Consider the following 8,974-nt stretch of genomic DNA (forward strand, 5'->3'; position numbering starts at 1 on the left):
CAGTCTTAAAAGTTTTTTTAAAACTTTTCATTGACCCCAGTATAAAAATGTTCATTTCAGTATGTAATCAGTGTTCAAGCATTATTGAGATTTTCCTTTTGTGAAGCCCTGGTGGTGTGTGGATGACATGCAGCAACTGTTTCTGATGAGCGGTGACAGATACAAAGACACTGCCGGGTCTCTTAACATTTTTCCATGTCTAAGCCAGGCTTAAACACAATCACAAACGGGGTCACACCATCCTCATGGTTCTCCGTCAGAGCAGCCTGCCATCTGGATTTATGTGTTTACCCACATAGAATCAGTTTTTCGAATTAGCAAGTGTGTGCCTGATTTGTTCTGCAGCCCCGTCATGAAAGGTTTTACTCTTTCTGGTCTCTGTTCTTCTAGTTTGCCTGTGATTGATTTCATGTCATCTTTGATGTACTACTTTTTTTCTTATTAAGTGCAAAACAAATGCCTAGTTTTTTCATGATGCAAATTTTACAGGAACACCTTGAAGGCCCATTGTATGTGTGGATTACAGATTTTAGTATATCAAAAAAACCTTATTTTTAATTCCATTTTTACACAAGTCTTTTGCTGTACTCTTACATTAAAAGTGATAAAGCATAGCGATTCTGAAAATACACATTTAAGTCTAGACATTCTCTGTTTTTAAAAAAGATTATTTATTTGAAAGAGTTACACAGAGGAGAGGCAGAGAGAGACAGAGAAGAGGGAGAGGGGGAGAGGGAGGGGGAGGGGGAGAGGGGGAGGGGGAGAGAGAGAGAGAGAGGTCTCCCATCTGCTGCGTCACCCCCTGTTGGCCGCAATGGCTGGAGCTGCACCAATCTGAAGCCAGGAGCCAGGAGCCTCTTCTGGCAGGGGCCCAAGGACTTGGGCCATCTTCCACTGCTTTCCCAGGCCATAGCAGAGAGCTGGATCAGAAGTGGAGCAGCTGGGACTGGAACCAGTGCCTGTATGGGATGCCGGCACTGCAGGTGGTGGTTTTACACGCCACACCACAGCACCAGCCCTGATATTCTCTATTAAATGACAGAATTCGCCTGGTAGGCAAGAAAACAAATTTGACATATATAAAATTTAATTTTTAAAAATTTATTTGAAAGATCTTTTATCTGCCATTTAACTTCCCAAATGCCTGTCATACTTAGGGTTGGCCACTCTAAAGCCAGGAGCCAGGAACAAAAGCCAGGTCTCTCACATAAGTGGCAGGGTTCCAACTCTTCAGCCAGGGTACACATTAGCAGGAAGCTGAAATCAGAAAGTGGAGTATGGGGCCGGTGCCACGGCTTACTAGGCTAATCCTCTGCCTGTGGCGCCAGCACCCTGGGTTCTAGTCCCAGTTGGGGCACCAGTTCTGTCCCGGTTGCCCCTCTTCCAGTCCAACTCTGCTGTGGCCTGGGAAGGCAGTGAAGGATGGCCCAAGTGCTTGGGCCCTGCACCTGCATGGGAGACCAGGAGGAGGCACCTGGCTCCTGGCTTCGGATCGGTACTGCGCGCTGGCCTTAGAGGCCATTTGGGGGGTGAACCAACGGAAGGAAGACCTTTCTGTCTCTCTCAGTGTCTAACTCTGCCTGTCAAAAAAAAAAAAAAAAAAAAAAAGAGAAAGTAGAGCAGGGACACAAACCAGGCACTCCTATGTGGGATATGGGGGTACTAAGCAGCAGCTTAACTGCTTTGCCAAAGACCTGCTCCATGCTTTTTTGAAGAGGTACTGTAAAGGAAGATTACAGGTTATTTGGAAGGATAAACAATAGAGCTATAGCTGGCAGGCACAAAAGTCATTAAGAGCTGATAGAGTCAATGCTACAAACAAGCAAGGAGAAGGCACTAACACCTATGGACAAAATGAGAAGGTATTGAACTATAACATAAAATAGTAAAGGATGCGTTAGTCATGTAAATAGAAATAGATAAAGCCACAACAGTCACAGGAGGTAGCATGCCTCTTTCAGATTGAGATGCCTCAGAAGTCAAAAGAAATGATGGACCTTGTGTGAGTTATCTACCAAACACATAGATTACAAGAAAACCGTTTAAAATATATAAAATGTTTTCCATTAATCTTGGTAAACTTTTTACCTTTTTTTTAGATTTATTTATTTATTTGAAAGAGTTGGCCAGCGCTGTGGCTCACTAGACTAATCCTCCGCCTTGCGGCGCCGGCACACCGGGTTCTAGTCCCGGTCGGGGCGCCGGATTCTGTCCTGGTTGCCCCTCTTCCAGGCCAGCTCTCTGCTGTGGCCAGGGAGTGCAGTGGAGGATGGCCCAGGTGCTTGGACCCTGCACCCCATGGGAGAGCAGGAGAAGCACCTGGCTCCTGCCATCGGATCAGCGCGGTGCGCCGGCCACAGCGCGCCGGCCTTGGCGGCCATTGGAGGGTGAACCAACGGCAAAGGAAGACCTTTCTCTCTATCTCTCTCTCTCACTGTCCACTCTGCCTGTCAAAAATAAAAAAAAAAATTAAAAAAAAAGTTACAGAGAGGCAGAGAGGTATCTTCCATCTGCTGGTTCACTCCTCAAGTGGCCGCAATGGCCGGAGCTGCGCCGATCCGAAGTCAGGAGCCAGGAGCTTCTTCTGGGTCTCCCACGTGGGTGCAGGGGCCCAAGCACTTGGGCCATCCTCTGCTTTCCCAGGATCAGAAGTGGAGCAGCCGGGTTTCAAACTGGCACCCATATGGGATTGCCGGCGCTTTAGGTGGTGGTTTTACGCACTGCACCACAGTACCTACCACACTTTTTTCCCTTTTAATTGTGGTAAAAGTTAGAGAACATAAAATATTTCCATCCTAACTGTTCTCCAGGGTACCCTTGAGCAGTGCCAGGTGCATTCTCACTGCTGTGCAACCCATCTTCACAACACTTCTCGTCTTACAAGACTGAAACTCCACACCCATTGTATTGTAAGTCCCTATTCCTTCCTCTTTTTGCTGTACTTGTAGGCTTCTTTTGTGAAACTGGCATGCTATAGGTGACAGTTCGTGATGACCCCAACGTTACTTATTACTGTGTTTCAGGATTTTCATCCTGCAGGACTTCAGTGGACGCATTTCCACCAATGAGTGAATCATAGGTGTTACCCTTGGTCCTACTGGCCATCCTCCCCTCCACCTCCAGGCATACCCCGCCCTTGATCTCCTAGATCTTGACAATGTCAGAGAACGGCTCTTCGTAACTGATGAGGTCCTGGTAGATAATCAAGGTGGCGGCTGGAAGGAAATGATGTTAGTGCTGGCTTAGCAGAAGCCCGGAACTTGGAGTGAGCCGGTGCCGGTGCAGCTGGAGCAGGCCTTGGGGGTAGAGAATGTTACTGCAAAGTTCTCAGTATATTTTTGAGGGGATATAATAAAGATCAGACATATTCTTATGCTTGAGTAGTTTATAAACTATGAAAACAGATGTATATATTTCTTTGTGTTAACTTAGTTTTCTTAATGAGTGTCATAGCTGTTTTCATAAACCTAATTTTGAGATTTAAGATATGAAACTGAGAGTGAATAAAATTTTGAATGATAATTTTTTCGCAAGTACACTTAAACTTATGTCAAAAGATTCAAGTAGGGGCTGGCCATTGTGGCATAGCAGGTAAGGCCGCTGCCAGCAATGCCAGCATCTCTGTGGGTGCTGGTTTGTGTCCTGGCTGCTCTGCTTCCAACCCAGTTCCCTGCTAATGGCCTAGGAAGAGCAGTAGATGGCCCAAGTGCTTGGGCCCCTGCCCACGTGGGAGATCCGGAAGAAGTTCCTGGCTTTGGCCTGGCCTGGCCCAGTCCTGGCCAGTGCAACCATCTGAGAAGTGAACCAGCTGATGGAACATCTCTGTCTCTCCCTGTCTCCCTGTCACTCTTTTGAAACAAATTTTTAGAAAAATTCAAACAGCTCTTAACCTAAGAAGTGATATCTTCATGTTTTTTGGTGAAAAAGATAAATTTGGAAAAAGAGTTTATCCACAGATAATCACTGAACTTGAATTAGTTAACAAGGGGTGGATAATTTAGTTCCTGAACATAAACTAGCAGAACTTAACACTGAGTAAACTAATTTCGAGTGTAGATTTCATCCGAGCTTTTGACAGCTCCCATCTCATGTAGGAAGATACTGATAGTATGTGTAGGTAGGGAGAGTGTATTGCATCAAAGTTCAAGGTAGCTAGATGAGAAGTGTTGGAGAAAGTGCATCATGATTTGTTCCCCCATCAGCATGGCTGCTGGACAGGTTAAAACAGTCCTGAAACAATCAAGTTGGAGAACACACACTTCCTGATTTCAAAATGTATTACAATGCTATAGTTATCAGAGCAGTGGTAGTGGCACAGAGATTGGTGGACTAGAAGTGAGTCCAGAGGATGGCAGAAGCCTAGCCCAGATGCTGCAGTCACCGTCTCCCAGTGCTCTTAAGGGGGCGAGACATGGCATAGGCAGATCCAGGTCACTCTCTCAGAAACAGAGAATAAAGGATGCCGGTCCTCTAGCGAGTTCTCCGGCCATTCCCTTCCATGCCCTGAGCACCATACTAGTCCAGGACATGTCCTGCTGTCAATGTGGGAGATGCCCCAAGTCAACTGGAGAAACAGCAGCTGATGCGGTGGTCCAGGTGGAAAAATTCTAGGATAAAATCTGTCAAGTAAGCAGCTAACCAATGTGATGTGAAATGCAGTGGTGCAGTTTGGGCCAAAAAAGTGAGAAAAAGGTGACAGGGACAGAGTGTAAACATGGCAGGGAGGGGAGTGATAGAATGGTGATGGTGAGAATTCTGTTGAAAACTTTTCTTGAAGATTTATTTTTTTTGAAAGGCAGAGTTACAGAGAGGCAGAGAGAGGCAGAGAGAGAGAGAGAGAGAGAGAGAGGTCTTCCATATGCCGGCTCACTTGCAAATGGCCACAATGGCTGGAGCTGCGGAACCCAAAGCCAGGAGCTTCCTCTGGAGCTTCCTCTGGGTCTCCCCCGCGGGTGCAGGGCCCAAGGACTTGGATCATCTTGTACTGCTTTCCCAGGCCACAGCAGAGAGCTGGATGGGAAGTGGAACAGCTGGGACTAGGACCGGCACCCATATGGGATGCCGGCACTGCAGGTGGCAGCTTTACCTGCTACGCCACAGCTCTGGCCCCCAAAACGTTTTTGACAGAGATGTTTCTTGTCCACCACAGATCTCACTTCATGTAACAAAAAAGAAAAGGGCATCCAGATCCTGCAGGATTTGTTTCTTTTCATTCCTCAACACCTGACTGCAAGTCCCTAGACTCCATTGTCATTTAACATGCTTAAGTTCCTCTCCCCTGCTCCGCCCTAGCCCCAGCTCCGGTCCCCTCCTGCTACAGCAGTGTCCCTGGCTTGCAGAGACACACACCTCCGGGCCAGACCCGCCCCCTCCCCTGCCTGAGCCCAGCGTACCTTTCCCGTCGATTTCACCCCTTTCCAGACACAGAAGTAGACCAGCACCCAGCAGGCCAGCAGACACAGGGTCACCGCCCAATTGAGGGCCCCCGGCACCTCCAGCCCCCCTGAGAGCCGCAACACTTTGTTCCTAGGAGAGGGAGAGCACAGGTGGGCTGACTGGGGTCTGCCCCGAGGGGTCACGGCTCTATTCCCCTGCAGCCCAGGCCCCAGGACACACTCCTGAAACACTCCCCCACACCCCCCCACTGCGCCCCACCCACATTCCACACCCCACAGCCACATACTACCCCCCCACAGATACACCCTCCACACATGCTGTACACCCACACCACAACCCACACTCACTGCACCCCCCAGATACTCCCCACACTGCACAACCCCCCATACACACATCCCCCCCAACAATGCACCCCCACAGAAACCCCCCAACACACACTGCACACCCAACACATTGCACTGCTCCCCGTGCACACACTGCACACCCAACACACCACACCCCCCCACTGCACCCCCCACAGACACACACCCCATACATGCTGCACACCCGACACATCGCACACACACTGTACACACACACACTGTCCCCCATGCACACACTGCACACCCGACACACTGCACACCTGACACACTGCACACCCCCGCACACCCCCGCACACACACACACTGTACCCCCCCAGACACACACCCCACACATGCTGCATACCCAACATACCACACACCCCTGCACACATTGCACATGCACACACACTGCACACACATACACTGCCCCCCCACACTGCACACACACATGCTGCATACCCAACACACCACACACCCTCGTGCATACACACTCACACACATACACACTGCACCCCACACACACTGTGTGCCCGACACGCCACACTGCATACACACACTGCACCCCTCACAGACACACACCCCACACATGCTGCTCACCTGACACACCACACCCCCCCCATTGTACACACACACACACTGCACCCCCCTCACCCTGCACATGCTGCACACCGAACACACACACACTGCACACACACACTGTACCCCCTGGCACCCCACACACTGCTCACCCGACACACTGCACACCCCCGCACACACACACATACACACTGCACCTCCCCACAGACACACACTCCACACACACTGCACACCCAACACACCGCACACACCCCCGCACACACACTGCACCTCCCACACCTCGCACATGCTGCACACCGCACACACACACACTGCACCCCCTGCACACACACTACCCCCACACTGCACACACACACTGTACCCCCAGACACCCCTCCCCACACCGCACACCTGACACACCACACACTCACCTGCACACACTGCATACACACACACTGCACCCCCCACAGAACACACCCCACACATGCTGCACATCTGACACACTGCACACACCCCCCACACTGTACACACAAACACTGCACCTCCCCCACCCTGCACCTCCCACATCCTGTACATACTGCACACACACACTGTATCCCCTGATACCCCCCACACTGCTCACTCAACACACTGCACACCTCCGCACACACACACACACATACACACACTGCACCTCCCCACAGACACACACCCCACACATGCTGCACACCCAATACACCGCACACACACTGTACCTCCCACACCCCGCACATGCTGCACACTGCACACACACACACACTGCACCCCCTGCACGACACTGTACCCCCACACTGCACACACACACACTGTACGCCCAGACACCCCCCCACACTGCACACCCGACACACCACACACTAACCCGCACACACTGCATACACACACACTGCACCCCCCAGACACACACCCCACACATGCTGCACACCCGACACACCGCACACCCCCCCACACTGCACCTCCCACACCCTGCACATGCTGCACACCGAACACACACACTGCTCACACACACTGTACCCCTGCCACCCCACACACTGCTCACCCGACACACTGCACACCCCCGCACACACACACACACACTGCACCTCCCCACAGACACACACCCCACACTTGCTGCACACCCAACACACCGCTGCACACACACTGCACCTCCCACACCCGCACATGCTGCACACTACACACACACACACACTGCACCCCCCTGCACACACACTACCCCCACACTGTACACACACACTGTACCCCCAGACACCCCACCACACTGCACACCTGACACACTGCACACTCACCCACACACACTGCATACACACACTGCACCCCCAGACACACACCGCACACATGCTGCACACCCGACACCACACACATCTCCCCACACATTGCACCTCCCACATCCTGCACATGCTGCACACCGCACACACACATACTGCACCCCCCCACAGACACACCCCCCCCCACTGCACACACACTGTACCCCCCGACACCCCACACACACTGCACACACACACTGCCCCCCATGCACACACTGCACACACACTGCACACCTGACACACCGCACACCCCCGCACACACACACACACATACACAGACACTGCACCCCCCAGACACACACGCGCACACGCAGCCCTGCTCCCTCACGGGGCAAACATCACAGACGGGACAGTGACAAACGAAGGCTGACCTCAGCCACCCGGACTGGCGTGGGGCACTCCTCGAGGACTGGCAGGGCCCAGGAGTGACTTTTGAAAACGTACGGCATTGCGGGACTTTCGCCATGTCATGTCCCAGGGCTGAGCAAGGCGCGGGGGCAGAGGGACAGCACAGGACAGCACCTGACCCGAGGAGTTGGGCCCAGAGGCTCCTGACGAGCGAGGGCACAGGCCGGCAGCCTGGTCACAAGTCAGGGTGGCCCTGCCGACGGGGTACAGCCTTCCGGGCCCACGGGGTTTGTTGGCGGGAACCGGGCACGTGCGTGGCCTCCTCGAGACCTCACGGGGTCTCGGGGACCCAGTCAGGGCGGGAGACGACACAGCGTCTGTTTGCGCAGCCGCACTGCGGTGGCACAGGGCGCCAAGGTTTGCGCGCAGGGCAGGCTTGGCGAGAACCAGTCACGTGCCTGGCAGCCTTGCCAGTGTCTCAAGGGACATGTAGCAGAGTCTCTTTGCAAGGCTCTTGAGCCCACCATTTAGTCACATGCCAAGCTTCCTGAAACTTGTCTCTACAGCAGAGGGGCTCCCTGAGCCTTGAGGCTGGGTCAGTGTTCAGGGAACTAATCACTTGGGGGGCATTTATGCAAGTGCCCTGGGGTGGTGTCCTGTCTGCAGAAGAGTTTCCGAGTGTTGTTCACTTGGCAACTGATGAGGGCCTCCAGGGTTCACCGGAAGTGCTGTTGGGTAGGAATGTAGGTGGGTTGCTTGCACAGGCGCAGTGTGCATCCCAAGTTGCATTGCGAGCGAAGAGGTGGGGCTTTTTTCTGGGGCTTCATTCCCTCAGTCGCAAACCGTCGTGAACTGTTGGGTGGTTAGAGTGCCGGTGACGCCTGAGGGTGAAGGCAGAGAAGCCAATGCAGGCTCCGGATGGCAGCGCAGATGGCGGAACGGGTAGCTCAGAAGGCCGGGGTGGCCAGCGGAGCCTCGGAGACCCTGCCAGTCAGGTTAGCTCAGGCGGCACTG

At 52.6% G+C, this 8,974-nt stretch overlaps 1 pseudogene; it reads right to left on the bottom strand.

Moving 5' to 3' along the window:
• Positions 1–130: 130 nt before the first annotated feature.
• Positions 131–3,120, bottom strand: LOC138847622 (translationally-controlled tumor protein-like; annotated as a pseudogene).
• Between the last annotated feature and the right edge of the window lie 5,854 nt (positions 3,121–8,974).

Source organism: Oryctolagus cuniculus, chromosome X (assembly GCF_964237555.1).
Source record: "Oryctolagus cuniculus chromosome X, mOryCun1.1, whole genome shotgun sequence".
Taxonomy (NCBI): Eukaryota; Metazoa; Chordata; class Mammalia; order Lagomorpha; family Leporidae; genus Oryctolagus; species Oryctolagus cuniculus.